This window comes from Phalaenopsis equestris, unplaced genomic scaffold (assembly GCF_001263595.1).
Source record: "Phalaenopsis equestris unplaced genomic scaffold, ASM126359v1 Scaffold000522, whole genome shotgun sequence".
Lineage (NCBI taxonomy): Eukaryota > Viridiplantae > Streptophyta > Magnoliopsida > Asparagales > Orchidaceae > Phalaenopsis > Phalaenopsis equestris.
In genome coordinates, this window is record NW_018164962.1 from 1572913 (window position 1) to 1573224 (window position 312).

The following is a 312-nucleotide window of genomic DNA, read 5'->3' on the forward strand; positions in this document are numbered from 1 at the left end:
TATGTATATGTATATATGTATATGTATATCTATATGTATATCTATATCTATATCTATATCTATATGTATGTATATATGTATATATGTATATGTATATCTATATATATGTATATATGTATATATGTATATATGTATATGTATATCTAGATATATAGATATAGATATGTATCTCTAGATATATAGATATGTATGTATATATATGTATAGATATAGATATGTATGTATGTATATGTATAGATATAGATATGTATGTATGTAGATATATATATATGTATGTATGTATGTATATATATATATGTATGTATGTATGTA